The sequence below is a fragment of the Canis lupus genome, chromosome 3, assembly GCF_011100685.1.
Source record: "Canis lupus familiaris isolate Mischka breed German Shepherd chromosome 3, alternate assembly UU_Cfam_GSD_1.0, whole genome shotgun sequence".
In the NCBI taxonomy this organism is placed as follows: domain Eukaryota; kingdom Metazoa; phylum Chordata; class Mammalia; order Carnivora; family Canidae; genus Canis; species Canis lupus.
The window spans coordinates 88,538,070-88,556,187 of record NC_049224.1 but is presented as its reverse complement, the minus strand read 5'-3'; the positions used below and the strand labels follow the sequence as shown (position 1 = coordinate 88,556,187).

General features: G+C 41.5%; 1 protein-coding gene and 1 long non-coding RNA gene across 15 annotated transcripts in view; both read right to left on the bottom strand.

Moving 5' to 3' along the window:
• KCNIP4 (potassium voltage-gated channel interacting protein 4) overlaps positions 1-18,118 on the bottom strand; it is a 1,126,248-nt gene that overhangs the window by 937,771 nt on the left and 170,359 nt on the right. The gene's annotated exons all lie outside the window — the stretch shown is intronic.
• The window catches only part of LOC119871270, a 111,670-nt gene that overhangs the window by 79,638 nt on the left and 13,914 nt on the right, over positions 1-18,118 (bottom strand). The window contains exon 1 of one of the 13 annotated variants that reach the window (XR_005357389.1): positions 4,283-4,346. The exons of the other annotated variants lie outside the window; for them this stretch is intronic. This is a non-coding gene — a long non-coding RNA (uncharacterized LOC119871270). Of the gene's footprint in view, positions 1-4,282; positions 4,347-18,118 lie in introns of those variants that run through there. 13 annotated transcript variants of the gene reach the window in all.

Here is an 18,118-nt window from a genome sequence, read left to right as displayed (position 1 = left end):
AAGGAAATATTAGTGGAAGGAATGGATGGATGGATGGATGGATGGATGGATGGATGGATGGGCACTAGAAAAGGAGGAAGAAAAGGAGAGGAGGAAAGAAATGCTAATCCCTCCTAAAGAGAAAAACCACTGGCCTCAGAGTGTGGGGACTCAGGTTGAAGAGAAGACTTCATTTGAATAATCCCAAACCAATCAGAATCAGATGCATGACTTTCCTTAGCAGCCTACTACCAGGAATTTGTTTGCTCTGTTTTGTTTTAGCTAGACTAAGTCCACACATTCTCTTTGTGCAAGCAATTCATCAAATCTGCCAGGCTAGAAGCAGCTGAGATTTTCTCTCTCTCTCTGAGAAAGGAAACTTTACATTGAGCTATCACATGCATAGTTATTTTTATTTGACTCTCAGTTGAAATACCCCTGCTGCACAGCATATTGAATACTTTATTGACCATAAAATGTGCTGCTGCAATTAGAGGTTTTTATTATTTTTTTTTTCCTAAGCATTTTGCCGTTCTGGAGGCATTTGGAGCTCATTCCCGTTCATCAGTTTTTCTAGGATGTTTGCAATTTAGCAACACTGAGTTGGATATTTAGTTAAATATCTAGCATCTTTGAGGGAGTGTTTCCAAGATCTGCAATTAAACAGTGCAGGGTAAAGTATGGTGAAGTTCCTAAAACTTACATAATCGACAAAGGTCCTCCACACTAGCTAAGACACTAAGATCCTACGAAATGTACATTATGCAAATCAGAAGCAAATCCACCTAAGAGACTGCCTCATAAATCATTCAGCTATGTTGAGCAGTCTAAGATGCTAGTTAATCCTCAAGTTATTTTCGAAGTGAGCATTTCTTTTTGGCATCATCAGAGAAAACAGCCTAGATCTCATGGCAGAAACCAGGTTTAAACAGCATGGACTTTCTCAGATCTCATACCTTAAACACAGAGTTTGCAACTAGGAGCTGAGGACACACACACACACACACACACACACACACAAATCCTATATTCTGCAAGTCAAAGGGCTGGACCCATGCATTCACCAACACATATTCATTAAATATATAAAGGAAGGAGAGTCCTTTCTGGTCTCCAGGGAATGTGGGTAGACTGCTCTCTGCAAGCTAACGGCAAATCAGAATGGAATCCTAGAGCTAGGACAGAACTGAAACCCATGACCCTTATATCTCCCACTGTACATTTCCGTCCCTGAGCCCCCAACCCGGCTAGTGGGGGGACCAGCACTCGTCCTCAGCTCTCTGGATCTACCCATGTTGTTTTCAGTAGATTACATGGCTGCTTTTCAGGAACCTTTTTACTGGCACACCGTATCTTTTCTGAAACCAAAGTCAAGCTCATGCTCGGAGCCTTCAGATCTGTACCTCTGATGACATTCTGATGGGGTGGGACAGGTGTCATGGGGACGGCCCTACTACAGGGCTTCCTAATCCACTCTCAGGCTAGTTCCTACATCTCCTGACACCCTCATTCCCCCATGATGATCAGGAAAACAGAGACTCCACAAACTATTGCTTAGTTGCACAGAGAACCTACTGAGGCACTGTGCCTCCTGGCTTAAAATGAGCATCAATGGATATGCAATTTCAATTACACAAGATTAATAAGTCATAGATATCCGCTATGCAACATAATGCCGATAATTAACAACATTGTACCGTACACTCAAAAATTTGTTAAAGGCGGATCTCATGTTGTACTTATCAAAATAAAATATGTGCATACACCCACACAATTAAACGAGCACCCAGTAGGGCTTGCACCTGCCCACAGCACTCATCTTGCAAAGTACCCTAGATGCAGTGTTTTTTTCCCCCACATTCTCCCAAAAATCTTTCTCTCAAGTTTTTGCTCAACTAATAACTAATAAGGGAAGCTGTCCCTTGTCACCTTTTAAAAAATGTCCCTCCCTGCTTCATTGTTCTTCTATTCCTCCACTATCTCTATTACTCTAACTCTGTTTTATTTTTCTACAGAGCCCTTACTTCTACCTGACACAACTTTACTTATTTCTTAGTTTATTACCTGCCCCCCCCCCTTGCTAGAACATAAACTCTCAGGGCAGGAAACTTAGCCAATTCACTACCAGGTCTGTGGCACATTATTAAGCTCAATAAACATTTGTTGAAAGAATGAAAGCATGAATAACCATGAGCATTGGTAGGACTTTTATTCCAGTTTGTTCCACTGAGAAAAAGACATTTGCCCAACATCATTCTACTGATAAATACTGAAACCAGGGCTCAGACCAGGTCTTGCAGAATAGAAAACCTGTCCTTTGATCATTGCTCCACAACATCCTGTTCACGTCACCATTTCCTCCTTACATACCTACTACCCAAAGCTTCCCAAAGCCTCAGCTTCCCAGGATGGATGAAAACACTAAAGAGAAGAAAGGCCACTAAATAATACATAGGATAAGGCAACCACAAAAGGGCAAATATCATCTGGGAAAACCTCTGAATCAAATGGAAGCCACTATCAGCTCGGACAGAGTTAACAGAAAAATAAGTACTATCAAGGAAAAATGGAAAGAATGAAAATGTTCTAAAAGTCAAGAATGGGCGTTAATATGCTCACTTTCTCAACCTTGGTTTTCAGGTTTTCATATCAATAAAGTGAGGATAATGTCTACCTCCCCCTGACCCAAGGCTGTTGGCAGAAGGAAGTGAGATAATGAATGTTAAAACTTTCTATCACAACGCTAACTTTTTGGTCTATTAAAGACTCACTAAAAAACAAATAAAATGAGACAAACAAACAAAAAACCTAGCAGAGAACACAGTGCTGAGCATCTCAAGAGAACAGAGCTTTTCTCCCAAGCCCCTGCAACTGGATGACAAGGGACATGCCGCAATCACAAGCACTGTTCTCTAACCCCACACGAGATGCTCCAAATTTGTTTATTTGCTGAAATCAATTGATCAGGCTGGTGTAGTAGCATCCAAATATTTATTTGGATATAATAAATAAACTTCTCAAACACTCTTAGGGAAATCACCTAATCACCTACTAGTCAAATATCTGGGTGAAACATTCAGAGTTAATGAAAGATCTTTGGTAAAAGTATTGGTAGGAGCGCCTGGGTGGCTCAGTTGGTTAAGTGTCTGTGATTTAAGCTCAGTCATGATCTCAGGGTCAGGAGATGGAGCCATGAGTCGGGCTCTGTGCTCAGTGCAGAATCTGCCTAAGACTCTCTCTTCAGCCCCCAGAAACAAACAAACAAACAAACAAACAAACAAACAAACAAACAAACATATTGGTAACATTCAGTACATATTCACCAGAAACTCTGCATTTTAACTTGTATTAACACAATTCTCAGGAAAAAAAAATTGCTAATTCTCTAGCTCTGATGTAGTCTTAGAAATTTATTTTCTCACAATTTCTATAGATGTTGATAGCAGAATAATGGTCTTATGTTATGGTTGAATTGATACAATAAATTGTGTTTTTTCCTTAGATTGTATTAGAAGCTATAAATGGCTCTAACACCTCTAAAACAGTCTTGGGAATACATCACATTTTTAATTTTATGGGCCTTTCTTTTTAGAATGAGATTATTTGCTTGACAACCTACAAATTCGGTCTACCTTAAAGGGATACCCACTAACATACTGTAGCTAAAAACATGAGTTTCTCTCTATTTCTTTCTCAATTCTTAGAGAAGTAAAAAAAAATATATATATATATATATATTTCTCCTTCTATTTGGTCAGTTTGGAATCTTCAGACTGTTGGTCTTAGTTTTTGTTTCAAATTTTTTATTTTATTTTATTTTTATTTATTCATGATACACATAGAGAGGGAGAGAGAGGCAGAGACACAGGCAGAAGGAGAAGCAGGCTCCACACAGGGAGCCCGACACGGGACTCGATCCCAGGACTCCAGGATCGCGCCCTGGGCCAAAGGCAGGTGCCAAACCGCTGAGCCACCCAGGGATTCCCCCTTAGTTTTTGTTTTATGTTATGTTTAACACCTCCAAGTATATAGCATCTAAAATAGTTGAGCTAAGTATTATGAGGAATATCTTTCATTTTTGCATTTTCTCTCTCTCATTTGGAGGAAGCCCAAAAGCATATTTATTAGTTTCGTAACTATCTGACCACTTTGAGAGGGACACAAATCTGACCACTTTGAGAGGGACACAAATCTGCTTTCTGAACTACTCTTCAAATTACTCTTTACCATGAATGCAAATTAACGAGAGCTTCAGAAATCTTCAACTGCTCTTCAGGGATATTGAAGCGCAATGTAAACTCACCTTGAGAGGAAGGAAATTACAAGAAAATCATCCAGGACATTTCTTTGTGTAGATTAGATCTCTGCCAAAGAAGAAAATCAGCTCACGCATGGATGCGAAGCAAATAACCATCAAGAACTTATATTCAAATATTATCTTCCCTAAGAGAGTGCTTTACAATGGAATCACATTTACCATGACATACATCTCCCTCTCCACATACAGTTTGAATACCATGGTTAGGAAGTGCACAGCTACACGGTGGATGATGTCATCTCCCTTTAGTGGAGGAGACTCAGCTGCTTTATAACAGAATAGGCAGGGACTTGGAACCAGCCATTGTGGGTTTGTATTCTGGCTCCATCAATTGCCAGCAATACCCATATCTCTTATCTAAACTTCCCTTTTTTACCTTGTAAAGTGATACTAATGATCTTAGTCACGTAAGCTATCACTGTGTTGAATAAATGTTAGTTGAATTTAAGTCTAGTCTACAAGCGAAACCACATAAATGGCTTCTTAGGAAAAAAAAAAAAAAAACAACCAAGGAATGGATCAAACTGTTGAGGACTTTTTTGTAGTCACAAGTGAGGTCAGTATTGGGTCCCTATGGGTTGGCTTAGGACTCCTAACCACTATGTGTATGTCCTTGCACAAATAATTTGACAACAGCATGCTATATTTTCTTCCTCTGCAAAATTAAGCCGAGCGGACCAGCTGCCTAATTTTACCATTAGAAATAAATTCAGAGGGATCCCTGGGTGGCGCAGCGGTTTGGCGCCTGCCTTTGGCCCAGGGCGCGATCCTGGAGACCCGGGATCGAATCCCACGTCGGGCTCCCGGTGCATGGAGCCTGCTTCTCCCTCTGCCTATGTCTCTGCCTCTCTCTCTTTCTCTCTCTGTGACTATCATAGATAAATAAAAATTAAAAAAAAAAGAAAGAAATTCAGAAAATGTATACTTCACGTAAAACAAGGTATATAGGAAACCAGTCAATAAAAATGTGCTGCTATTGATATTTTAAATACAAAAAAATAAGGAAAATGCCTTCAATAAAAATTTTAGGATGCACTTCGGGTCCCAGATACCATCCTAGGAACTGGGGATTGAGTGATCAATAAAACCAGCAAGTTCTCTGCTCTCATGAAACTACTTCCTAGTAAAGAATGATAGGATAATGTCCCTGGTGACAACATCAATAGTGCTCTGAAGACTATTAAACAAAGCAGTGCAAAGAGAAATTAACGGTGAAGGTGTGCGTGCACAGTCATATTGGAGAGTGCATTTGGGAGGTACTTTCAAAATAGGGACACCTGGGTGACTCAGTGGTTGAGTGTCTAACTTTGGCCCAGGTCATGACCCCGGGGTCCTGGGATTTAGTCCTGCACCAGGATCCCCACAGGAAGCCTACTTCTCCCTCTTCTCCCTCTCCCTGTGTCTCTGCCTCTTTGTCTCTCATGAATAAATAAATAAAATCTTTAAAAAAATAGGGTGATTACAGAATGTCTTAGACAAATAAGGTCTGAGCCCTGGCCTAAAGGCTAAGTAACCAGCCTACATCATGCTGGTGTCTGTAGGACTCTAGCATGTGATTATTCAAGATGCATTCTCAGACCTTCTACAATCTACCCATTCTGAAAATCCCAGTGCAAAACAGGATCTGGATTTCAACATGTGGATTTTATTCACTTTGCTTTAACAGAAGGAATATCCACAGCTGCGTAACAATCAACAAAGGGAGGCCTTTACCATGGTGAACCCATCATGTTCTTGGGAATTGCAGGTTCCCAGCCACCAGACTGATCAGCTGGGTAACAATGGCCTCGTTACTGAAGCAACCTAAGCCTCAGTTATTTAATCTATAAAACAGACCTGAAACAAAATCAGTTATGGAATCCCTGGTGCAGAAGAGATCCTCAAAATGGAATTATTATTGCTTTCTAGTGAAGAACTAACTGCCTACTAGCGATGTGATCTTGGGTAAGTTGTATAATTTTCCTATGCCTCAGTTTCCCTATTTGTAAGATGGGACTGATGGTAATAATAATAATAATCCCCCCTCATTAGGCTTGTGTGAGAAATGAATGGAGTTGTGTACAGCACTTTGAGTGGGTCTCAGCACAGGGTAAAACTCAGTAAGTGCAAGACACCTGGCAGGCTTTAGCCCAGGGTGTGATCCTGGGGTCCTGAGATCAAGTCCCACATCGGACTCCCCCGCAGAGAGCCTGTGTCTCCCTCTGCCTGTGTCTCTGCCTCTCTGTGTCTCTCATGAATAAATAAACAAAACATTAAAAAAAAAAACTCAGTAAGTGCTCTTTATTATTGCCACCCATGACTTTGCATCTGGCCTAATAATTATAACCACTGGCTCACAGACCACTGTGAAATAAAAGTCGCTGGTGTTGACTTAAAAAATATGATGCACTAAGCTTTCTGTGTGCAAATTTTACCAACACTAAAAACAATCACTTGCCCCATTCTTGCATCTTTTAGAGATTTGAAAATATTAATTAAATTTCTCAGCACAATGATGTGGTCAGTGAGTAAGAACCCCTGCTTTAGATAATCCTCCCCCCCTTTTGGTGCACTTACACATTGCCCTAAGACTGAGTCCTATTCTCCCCACACAGCTCTTCAATCAACACCGGCTGTATTTTATGTGATATTCACAAATCACAGAAATGATTTTAAACATTAGAGTTTTTTTTTTTTTTAATGAAAGCATTCAACTGACTCCTCTTAGTTTTACATTATCGAGGAACACAGATCTTCTACAGAGTATTATAGAATATTTCATTTAGAAGATCAACTGACATGGTTTCACCCAAGGAGAGGTATCACGCTACTTTTCACGGGTATCAGTAATTGATCAGGATACCTTATCCCTGAGCCCACCCAGAGTGTGGTGTCCACACTGAGATCCAGGATGTCGTTCCTAAGCAAATACACTGTAGAAGAGGAGACGTACTGACCAGCCCTAATCTGGCCTCAAACTCTTACATGAGAGTTGACCTCTGAGAAGTCTGAACTCTTCCTGCCACCACGCCCTGTAGCCTGCTATTAAAGGGCTGCCCAGGGCAACCCAGGTGGCTCAGCAGTTTAGCGCCGCCTTCAGCCCAGGGTGTGATCCTGGAGACCCAGGATCGAGTCCCATGTCGGGCTCCCTTCATGGATCCTGCTTCTCCCTCTGCCTGTGTCTGTTCCTCTCTCTCTCTCTCTCTCTCTCTCTCTCTCTCATAAATAAATAAGTTAAATAAATAAATAATAAAAAATAAATAGATAGATGATTGATAGATGATAGATAAATAGATAGATAGATGATAGATAGATAGATAGATAGATAGATAGATAGATAGATAGATAGATAATAAATGGCTGCCTGGATAGGGCCTTGGATGTGGGAGCCATGAAATTACAACACAGGTTCATATCTTCATCCTTCACCTTGGCTTGACTTTAACATGCTGTTCCTCGAAACTCCTCTTCTTCATTCTTTGCTCTCCTTTCTAACGATGTTCACCAACATAAATACCCTATTATGTCTAACCTGAAAAAGAGAAGACTACACACAGGCCTTAAGCAAATCTACTCAGCTATCTGCACCCAGACTCAAGAAGAGCCTCCTACCAGCCGCAATGTTGAATATCAACAACATGAAGACACTCTCACCCCTCACCTTGCTCCTCATCTCCATGACTCATGGTTTTCTTTGCTGAAAATGTAGCTCACCTGCCCCCATGCTTCCTGCCTTAATAGTTCACGTGCATAGCCCAAACTTCACCAATGCCAGTGACTGGAATCTAGCGGCTGGATGAATGAGTGTGAAGAAGTTTCGTGTTCTGCTAATGCTCAAAATAAAGCATAGCAGCACAGGGAAAATTCTAGTAGCAACTGTTCTATTAAAATGGGTGAAAAGGGGAGATCCCTGGGTGGCTCAGTGGTTTAGCACCTGCCTTCAGCCCAGGGCATGATCCTGGAGTCCCGAGATCTAGTCCCACATCAGGCTCCCTGCATGGAGCCTGCTTCTCCCTCTGCCTGTCTCTGCCTCTCTCTCTCTCTCTCTCTCTCTCTCTCTCTCTCTCTGTGTCTCTCATGAATAAATAAAATCTTTAAAAACAAAATAAAATGGGAGAAAAAACAAAAATAATATGGGTGAAAACATACCACACCTACACACTAATGCTATAAATTATTAACAATGTAAAAAAAAACTAGCTTAAATTCGAGCTTCCAGTCATACATGTCTTTATTAAAGGAATATTCTAAATTTGTTAAACAAATAGGAAAATGATGGGCTTTTGAGATTGACTTTATTAATATATATAGGTTATTAATATATATAGGTTTTTCTGGCAGCATGTATAGTGAAATAAAGAAGTAGGTAGGAAGCATGAGATCTTAAGTATTTTAGTTGTTAAGAGCACCCTATAAGCTGTCAAAAATATAACATCTAAATGGAAGCAAGGCAGTTACTAGGATATGACACATCACCTCTCTTTGCATAGTTTTCTTAAATGCCCAAATGAGGCTTGTTCAGTGAACAAATGAAAATAATCTAAATTTTGGAGAAAAAAAATATATGCATTGTTGAAAATTGGATTCAACCTATATAAAGCCAAGGAAAATGATATATTCACTCAGTAGAACACTGTACAACCATTACAATGATCTCTCTTCTTTTTGCAGCAAGCTTATAAGAAAATGGAAAACATAAAATTCTTATGTTCAAATAAAAATGAAAATTTGATGTATATAGTAAAATAAACTTGTATAACAAAAAAAATACAAAAAAACACACATACACACATATAAATACATCACATTAAAATTGAATGTGTCCTATAATGAGGCTATATAATTTTTAACTATTTCTTCCAGGTTTATTTTTTCCAAATTTACTCCATGGTGGAAATGGGGAGAAAATAGTATTAGTTAAAAAACAAAGTCACTTAAAAAAAATACCTTACTTCCTAAATTGGAAGTCACCCAAATGGCTAAACGGGAGAACAGGATGTTGTGGTTATACATACAAGTGGCTATTCATATGATGGATAATTACGAAGCTATTTTAAAATCATGACTTGGGAAAAGTGTTTAATGATGTAATCTTAAATGTAAAAATAGATTATAAATCTTTATATACAATAATTCTCAAAATGACTGGTGGAAATACACTGGAGCCACACTAACAGAAATATAACATGTACCACATAGGTAATATTACTTCTTCCAGTAGCCACACTTTTAAGGTAAAAAGAAACATTTATCTTTTCTTCTCCTGCTGGGTTTAGGCTTTATTTGCTGTTCTTTCTCCAGCTCCTTTAGGTGTCAGGTTAGCTTGTGTATTTGAGATTTTTCACGTTTCTTGAGAAAGGTATATGACCCAGCAATTGCACTACTAGGTATTCACCCAAAGGATACACACGTTGTGATCTGAAGTGGCGTCTGCACCCCAAGTTTATAGCAGCAATGTCCACAAACTATGGAAAGGGCCCATAAATCCATCAACAGATGAATGGATAAAGACAATGTGGTGTCTATATACAATGGAAGAGTACTCAGCCATTAGAAAGGATGAAATCTTACCATTTACAGTGATGTGGATGGAGCTAGAGGGTATTATGCTAAACCGAATAAGTCAATCAGAGAAAGACAATTATCGTATGGTTTCACTCATATGTAGAATTTAAGAAACAAAGCAGAAGATCATAGGGGAAGGGAGGGAAAGGTAAACTGAGATGAAATCAGAGAGGGAGGCAAACCATAAGAGACTCTAACTATAGAACAAGCTGAGGGTTGCTGGAGGGGAGGTGGATGGGGAGCTAGGGTAACTGGGCAATGGGCATGAAGGAGGGCACGTGATGTGATGAGCACTGGGTGTTATATGCAACTGATGAATCACTGAACTCTGCATCTGAAAGTAGTGAGAGACCATATGTTAATTAATTGAATTTTAAAAAGTTTAAAAAATAAAAAAAAAGATGACACTAATTTTAATAATGTTTTATTTAGCCCCATATACTCAGAATACTATTTCAACATGGAATCAGAAAGAAAAAATTATTAGTGAGATATATAACATTTTTTTCTACAGTCTTTGAAACCAGCACGTGTATTTTATATTTATAGCACCTCTCAATTCAGACCAAGCATATTTCTGAAAAAAAAAAATTATTTATTTATTTATTTATTTATTTATTTATTTATTTATTTATGAGAGACACAGAGAGAGAGGCAGAGACACAGGGAGAGGGAGAAGCAGACTCCATGCAGGGAGCCCAGTGCAAGACTAGATCCCAGGACTCCGGGATCATGCCCTGAGCTAAAGGCAGACGCTCAACTGCTGAGCCACCCAGGCGTCCCACACCAAGTACATTTCAAGTGCTCCTTAGCCATGGACCCTCCCATGCAGCATCACAGCAGAGTGAGCAGAGAAGGTTAGAAATTGTTGACTTTTCTTATTAAGTTTAATCTCTGGGCATGTGCATTGTGTTTCTTCAAAGTCTTACCAATTTACTCAGTCAACAGCATTGAATCAATCCATCTACCTATCTAAATACACAAAGTAATGAAATATTTATTTTATATTATTTGGATTCACATATAAATATATGTATATGACCATACAACCTTTACAATTAATTGCCCATTTTTTTATGAACTGTTTTCCTTGTCTCATGCCCCCAGAGGCTAATACAATGCTAGACTCAGTAAATCTTGACTGGAATCCACTTAAAGAATACTAATGCAAGATAATTTTTTGAACAGAACTGGCTGTTCTTGGTGAGAAGAGTCTCGGGGCAGAGCCTCCCGTACGGTTCTTCAACCACAAACAGAAAACAAACAAGCAAGGACACCCCTATTTTATTTTGTTCTGAAGTGGTAAAGCCTACCATCACAGTTTATTATAAATGAAGATGGCATCCTCTGGCCAACATTTAAACATTTGGTCGGAGTTATTAGTGGACGGGGCAGTGAAATTCTTCTACTCGTAATCAAAACTTATTCCCAGTCCTGATTCTTCTTCCCTAGAATGAATGCTCACAAAGTCCTTACAAGAGTGACGCGAGGGGAACCTCGGAAAGCTGAGGAGGGGTCTAGAGAAGATGGAACTGGAAAGAGAGGATTCACACGGTGATTTGCGGTGTAGTCAAGGTCTATTATCTCCAGTTGATCGACTGGATAGAAGTCTTCCCGTCTAGGACAGTGCCTGGTACACAGTGAACGCCTAATAATGCTTCTAGAATGTATGCACAGATGCACCATTGATCTAGTGCCCTTACTTGTCAGGGCACTCAGGAAAATGCATCTCTAACAAAAAACTTAAGTTTTCCCCCGGATAACGATTCCTGAATTATGGTTGAATTCACACAAGTGATATGAGAAGAACATGGCCCAAATTATCTGCCTGTTTCTATCATCACCATAACTACCATGGTTGACTGTGTGTCATGATAAACAAAGCCCACGGCTGCGTAGTTCTCTGACACAGCAGCACACACCATCCGGTGCTTACTGTATACACAGGTGCAGGTGCGTATGGGCCCACCTAGAACCAAAATGGACTGCTCTACTCGCTCAGCCTCATTGGAACTAAAAAATACACTTGGCTTCTTTGCTCTCTTACTGCAATAAAGGTTTATATTTTTTTTTCTTTAACTGAATAAAAAGAGCTGGTTTAAATATTGAACACCAGCCACCGAACATATTCTGTTGGCTACCAAAAGCAACAGTCCATTAAAAAGTTTGGAGTAGAAGCTTGAGGCAGTCTCAAAAACCAAATTCACAACTTTTTGAAGTGTTTACTCAGGGCCAGATTATTAGTTGGAAGTGATAGGGACAGAAAGGCTTGGGCTTGGCCCCCGAGCCGATTAACCTTGGTAAATTCTCTCTCTGCTCTGAATCTCAATTTTCTCAGCAAAAGGGACTAGTGGAAACTAAACTTGCACACTTGGTTATCCCAAGGATTAAATCACATAAGTCGAGTGCTTTTCCTCCAGGAGATGCTAAATTTTTCATTTCGGCTTTGATGCGCTCACCCTTCTTTTTGTCGAAAAGCGAAGGCAGCAGAAAGGAAGAAAAACAATCCGATTTATCTCGAATTGTAAAAATTCTCAAGTTTGCTTTTTGCGGTTTGAAAAAAAGAACCTTGAGCCAAACACAGAGAATTTGGAAGCAGCCTGTGAGTTATAATAGGTTTGCTAGGAAATGGTTCGAGTGCCAGGAACTCTGGATCAGAGGGAAATTTATGCAATTAGATCATTTGGTCTAAATGAGATTATACATTTTAGTAATGAACAGTCTGATTCTTTAGGTAAAGCCAGGGTAACAGGAGGAAAACAGTAAGAAGAGATTCGATTTATTATAGAAACTTCACAGCCCTGCAGACATGGAAATCCTACATGTACGACAAGCAGGCATCTTCCATAATGGCTGCAGATAAGTAAATTATTTCAGGCAATTGTGTGGATTATAGGGAGGGGGCAGACTGGGAATTTTAGGAACATGGCTATCACACCAGCCTGGAAGACAAACCTTGAAGTTCAGGAGAAGAGAAAAGGCAAAGAGTCTCAAGATGGCAATACCGAATGAGTGCCAATTAATGTGCCAGGCGTGCACCTCGGGACAGAAATAGGAAGAGTCCAATGCGGACGCTCATAAGCGAGCCAGTCTGACTTGGAGAGCAAGCGGAAGAGCCTTGGGCTGTATCATGACACTAAGGCTTCTGTCTCCAGTGATTTATTTATATAAAAATGAAATAAAGCGTGTCACATTTGTACCCACAGTTGGGGATGATTAATTATATGTGGCCAGGATCAGAACCACAGTTCCATCAGCCACTGCCAACTCCTGCCCTGGTTCCCAGAAGACACTAGAAGGCAGTTGAATTTGCTCTTTCAAACCAGCGAAGGCTTTCGCTCCTCATCCCTTACTTGGTGGAGGCAAAGAAAGCACAGCTGCCCTTTCCACCCAAGCTCAGATGACCAGGAGACGGAAAGACCTGTTGGGCCCTGTGCTTCCTGGGACCAAGGACAGCCCAGGCCTCCACCAGCCAGCCGTCACTGGGAGGAAGAGTTTGCTCTACCAGTCCCACCTGTAGCCCCTTTGTTCCTAACATTAGAAGTTTCCCACTGAAACTGTGACTCTGGAAGGTCCCCATCGCAGCTGGGCTGCGGCTGACAGCCTACTGTTTCCTCCTCACTTAAGCGGAGCTACTAACTGGGAATATGCGCTATCATTAGGACAGTCAACATCATAACAATATTAATGCAGTTTCAAGATGGGGCATGTTGTTGTTTCTGTTGTTTTACTATCAAGGGACTCTAATCTCTTTTGCCTTGTAAATTTATTTGAGTGGCCTTATTCATTATGCAAATGAATGCCCACTGCTCTGGGAAAAGGCAATAAAGATTGTGTGTGTCTGTGGGGAAGGGTCTGGGTGTGTGCGAGTGCAACTGTGTATGAGCTCACAGCAGCACGCTTGCGTCGCTCAACAAGAGCTCTTTCATCCCTCATTCTGCAGCTGATCCCAGTGGAGAAAGTGGGCAACTTCTGAGTGAGGGGCTGCTCCACAGAGGAACTGCTCCCGCAGCCGGGGTGGCATCAGGATGGTTCGGACCCGGCCTCGGGGAAGGGCTCCCTCAGCAGCGGAGCAGGTGGTTGACTCAGAGACCTTCCCACTGTGCGTGTGAGGACCCAGAGCAGGTCCCCGGGGCCCAAGCACCAGGGTGCTAGTTCAAGGAGCTCGCTGGCCAGGACCAGGCACGAAGCAAAGGAGCTGCTGTGGGTCTTCCAGGAGCCATTGGCACCAGCGCCACCACGTGGCACAATGTGTACACGCAGCAGTGCTCTAGGGTTGTCTGCATGGGCTCTAACCGCCTTAGGGCCAGGGCTCTAACCCCGGGCGGGTGAGGGCTCTAACCCCCTTAAGGCGAGGGCTCTAACCCTCTGAGGGTGAGGGCTCTAACCCCGCGAGGGCGAGGGCTCCAACCCCCTTGTGGGTGAAGGCTCCAACCCCCTAAGGGCAAGGGCTCCAACCCCCTAAGGGCGAGGGTTCCAACCCCGTGAGGGCGAGGACTCTAACCCCCTTGTGGGCGAGGGCTCCAACCCCCTAAGGGCGAGGGCTCTAACCCCCTTGTGGGCGAGGGCTCTAACCCCCTTGTGGTCGAGGGCTCCAACCCCTTTGTGGGCAAGGGCTCTAACCCTGGGCGGCAAGGGCTCTAACCCTGTGATGAGGAGGGCTCTAACCCCTTGCGGTCGAGGGTTCATGGATCCTCTGGGGATGAGAGGAGGAAGGGGAAGGACCTGAAACTCCCTGAAGCGGGGGCCGGTGGCAGGGAAGCAATACGTCCGGTAAAAACAGAAGGTGATGGTTGCCTGCTGCCAGGTTTGTTGGCGGCCCTCCCTCCCTCTTGCAACAAAAACAAAGCACCGGGCTTGGTAGGCGTCAACCCCATAGAATACCTCCCATAATAACACTCAAGGTGGTTTCAGTTACACTATTTTACAGACGCAAAGCTGAGGCCCAGGGAGTTTGAAGAATTTACCCCAAAGTCACCCGAGGGTGCAAGAGGCAAGATCCTTTTTGATCTTCCCGCAGCTTAATAAGTTGGATAATGACTCTTCCGGCCTCATTCTAAAAGTGAGGAACAGAGACAGAGTAGGGCTCCCTGACTGACCCTAGTGCAAAGAACTCACAAGTCCCATATCCCTTAGCAAAAGTCTTATTTTACCCCATGGTGACCCACTCTGCACAAAGTGCAGGTTTCACCGATTCATTCATTTCGCTTGTGTAAATAAAAGTCCTGGAGCGCCTGCCATCTACGGGGCCTTATCGGGGTGCTGAGATAAAGCAGCGATCCTAACACAGCATCTGCCCTCCTGGGACTGGATTCTAGGGAAAGAGGCAGAAAATAAGCAAGGGCACAAATGTGGGGATCGAGTGTCAGGTAGTGATCATTGTGATAAAGAAACACAAAGCCAAGTAAATGGACGAAGAGCCCGGGGGCTGGAGAAGGGGGGGGGGGGACACTCTGTCCTCAGTGTGACACCTGAGAAAAGGCAGCAAGGGGATCAGGGACAAGAATCCAAGAGTCAAAGCTCTGAGGGGAGTGAGTGTGCTTCACGACGGAAGGAGGGGGCCAGGGTAGCAGCCCCGGCCCGGGGAGCCAGCTAGGGGATGACCCAGGGCGGCCGGGGAGCCAGGTCACGCAGGGCTTGGCAGGCCCTGGAGAGAAGGCGCGACTTGCATCTCAAGAATGGTAGGGACCACGGAAGGGGTTGGAGCCTGGCGTGACAGGGCTGACCTCCATTTCCGAGGCTGGCCCTTTGGCTGCCTGGGGATTAGAGAGAGCTGTGGGGAGGGACGCGGTGCCAGGGAGAAATCAGGGAGATGGGATGAGGACCCAGACGGACGTCCAGGCGACAGAGGGTGATGTCTCAGAATAGGGTGGCGACTATGGCTGGGTTTATTTCCAACTTTCAATGCTTGTAAATTCTGTGACCCTGAGTTTAATGAAGCCCTGAGTCTCGGCTTTTTTTCATTTTTTTTTTGAATTTTAAAATATAGTTATTAAAGACCTCAGAAGTTGGGACTGAGAGCATACCTGCAAAATAAAATGATAGATCCCCAAATATATGTAACATTCATCATCGCTTTTCACCTGCCATAGAAAAAAGGTATACGGAAGGAGCTGAGCAAACAGAGAATTTGATTCAGAAATTGATCTGAAATAAACTCATGATTTAATCAAAGCAAGCACCAACTTACTGTAAGTGCCAAAGCAAGCAACTTTATCATGGACTTGCCTGTTTTAGTTTGTAGAGGGCTCTTGGTTCAGGTCAAGGAAATTAAAAGTGATCACTGAAAAAGCCAAAACTTCCAAGAATTTGCTCTTATTATATATACACATGGTTCCCTAAAGGGAATTTGAAACACATGGCATCACATAGGAAAACAATCCTAGTTACATGATTCACTGCCTACAAACCTCCAAGAAACCTCTGAGTTGCCCTCATCATAAGCAAATAATCTGGATTAGAAACGGAATATAAAATAATAGTAACTCTACACTGAAGTGTGTAATTTTTTTTTTAGATTTTCTAAAAGCCTGGGGCTTAAAAAAAAAAAAAAGGAGCTTCTTGCTAGATTTTATGATTTGAGATTAAAAAGAATACTTAAGCAAAATATTTTGACTTTAAAGCATATTTAGGCAGCTTCTAAGACCTGGGAGTTTTAATTTGGTTTTCGCTTTTAACACAGCTTAACAATAACCCACAACCCTTGGACCAACTGGTTTTCGCTTTTAACACAAAAGTAATTTATTCTGTAATCATAATACAATAAGTACGTAAAATATAGATTGTGCTCTTCCTCTGCATAATACTAGAAATGCCTCCACAGATATTTTAATTCTTTAGACCCTAAGTACATTTAATTTCAAATATAAATTCTGATTTAAGTACATGAATGCTTAAAAAGCAGAGTATCACCCTGGTTTTATTGTTAAAATTCACAACTAAGAAACATCTCAATCTTGCGCACTTCTTGTTTGCTACTGCCACCTGCTGGTGGAGCCCTAACATGTGCATGTGAGCACCCTACACACATCCATTAGGTTTTAGGAAAGTTTATTGCAATTGGAAATTATTAAGTAACATACTTCTCATTGTAAAATGTACATATATTTATTAAAATGTAGAAGGACACAAAAAAGGAAATTATTCATGCATTCCCACCTCCCGCAGACTATACCTAGTATATATAGCCTTTAAAAACTTGTAATCTTGTTTTCTTTCTGTTTTGTAATCTTGTGTTTTTCTTATAATCTTATAATCTTGTACTTTTATGTTTTTTGCCTAAAATAGGTTGTCAAAATTTGTGTCATTCAGGGCACCTGGCTGGCTCGGTCAGTACAGCAGGAGACTCTTGGTCTTGGGTGTAGAGTTTACTCAAAAAAAAAAAACCTTTAACAATGTATGTCATTTAATACTCTTATAGTGACTACATTACATTCAATTACATAATGTATAATTTTATTTTTGAACATTTGGCTTCTTCAATTTTATTTATGTACATATGTATATGTGTGTGTATATACATATAGGTATGGACATACACATATATATTATTTTTTAGTAGAGCAATATATTGGCTTAAAAATCTGCATTCTAGGGAATATTCCATTCTATATATACAATGGAATATTCCTCAGCCATTAGAAACGACAAATACCCACCATTTGCTTCAACATGGATGGAACTGGAGGGTATTATGCTGAGTGAAGTAAGTCAATCAGAGAAGGACAAACATCATATGCTCTCATTCATTAGGGGAATATAAAAAATAGTGAGAGGGAATAAAGGGGAAAGGAGAAAAAATGAGTGGGAAATATCAGGGAAGGAGACAACATGAGAGACCCTTAACTCTGGGAAACGAACTAGGGGTGGTAGAAGAGGAGGAAGGCGGGGACTGGGGGTGACTGGGTGACGGGCACTGAGGGGGGCACTTGATGGGATGAGCACTGGGTGTTATTTTATATGTTGGCAAAATGAACACCAAGAAAAAATAAATTTAAAAAATCTGGACTCAGCTCTATTTTTTTATATAAAACATTGCTAGAAATATAGTTCCTTGTCAAAGAATACTAAAACATGAAGGCTTTCAATCAATATATATGGCCAAGCTCATATCCAGAAGCCTATACTAATTCACACTCCTAAGAAACTACTCTCTCCATATCTTTTCATCCACACTTCCTTTTACATACTTTAAAAAGCTACTAAAGACTCCTAACTCTGGGAAACGAACTAGGGGTGATGGAAGGGGAGGAGGGCGGGGGGTGGGGGTGAATGGGT